Raw genomic sequence first — 1,253 nt, 5'->3', positions numbered from 1 at the left:
TCATCACAGATCCTCCTCCATGTTTAACAGTTGGAAGAAAGCAGTCTGGATCAAATGCTTCTTTTGGCTGTCTCCACACATATACTCAGCCTGTGGTCAGAAATAAGGTAAAGAATAACTCGTCCGAGAAAATAACATTCTTCCACTGCTCTAGGGACCAATTCTGTAGGTTTTTACTCCACTCTAAATGCTTTGCAACATTTGTTTTTGAAAGTAGTGCTTTCCTGATTGCATTCCTCCTGTGAAATCTGGCTTTGTGCAGCTCCCAGCAAACAGATTTTGTGGAAACTGGGTTCTTGAGGTGGTCATTAATCTCTGCAGTAGTTTTGGGAGCTGTACTATTGTGATCCTTGCTAACAATTTGCGTTAGAGTCCGACGGTCCCTATCTGGAAATTTTGGTTTCCTTCCAGAGTTTTTTTTGATGAGGGGGTTTTCCCATTTTCTCAAAGGCTATCATTACTTTCGAGACAATACTTCTTGATACACCAAGCATTTTGGCTGTTTTCGTTATGCTAGCGCCTGCCACACAAGCACCAACAATTTGACCTCTTTGAAAGTTCGATAGATCTGTCATTTTAATGAGTTTAATTATCTTTTTCTGATAATATCTGAAAAGAAACAGCAATTTTAGCAAAACATATTAAGCAGCACTAGTAATAAATTAAAAAACATAAAAATAAACAAGCTTTTGACGGTTTTATAGATATTTCAAAATTATGATGCTAGGTGTTTCCATTATTTTGTCCAACCCCTGTATGTATATGTATGTATGTATTTATATATATATATATATATATATATGACGGGCTGCTTTCAGTTTTCGTCTACCAAATCCACTCACAAGGCTTTGGTTGGCCAAAGGCTATAGTAGAAGACACTTGCCCAAGGTGCCACACAGTAAGAGTAAACCTGGAAACATTTGGTTGGTAAGCAAACTACTTACCACACAGCCACTCCTGCTCCTGTTGAAGGTTTTTAATATCTATACTAGAATCTTTCTTGTCCATGTTTCCTTTGTCTTTTGCTATTCTCTCCTGTCACCCTCTCACCTATACTCCCTTAGGTTTCTCTATTACACTCTTTTCTAACATGTTCTTACTTTGGTTCTCTCCTATGATCCCCTTTTCTGTTACTCTCTCACTTTTATCATTCTATTTCTCTTTACATATATATATATATATAGATATATACATACAAATATATATATATATATATATATATATATATATATATATATATATATATATATATA

At 35.1% G+C, this 1,253-nt stretch overlaps 1 protein-coding gene across 3 annotated transcripts in view; it reads right to left on the bottom strand.

Moving 5' to 3' along the window:
* Window positions 1-1,253, bottom strand: part of LOC106882517 (ADP-ribosylation factor-like protein 13B) — a 19,448-nt gene that overhangs the window by 15,839 nt on the left and 2,356 nt on the right. The window lies entirely within an intron of this gene.

The sequence above is a fragment of the Octopus bimaculoides genome, chromosome 2, assembly GCF_001194135.2.
Source record: "Octopus bimaculoides isolate UCB-OBI-ISO-001 chromosome 2, ASM119413v2, whole genome shotgun sequence".
NCBI classification, from domain to species: Eukaryota; Metazoa; Mollusca; class Cephalopoda; order Octopoda; family Octopodidae; genus Octopus; species Octopus bimaculoides.
This window is presented reverse-complemented; position numbering and strand designations above follow the sequence as displayed.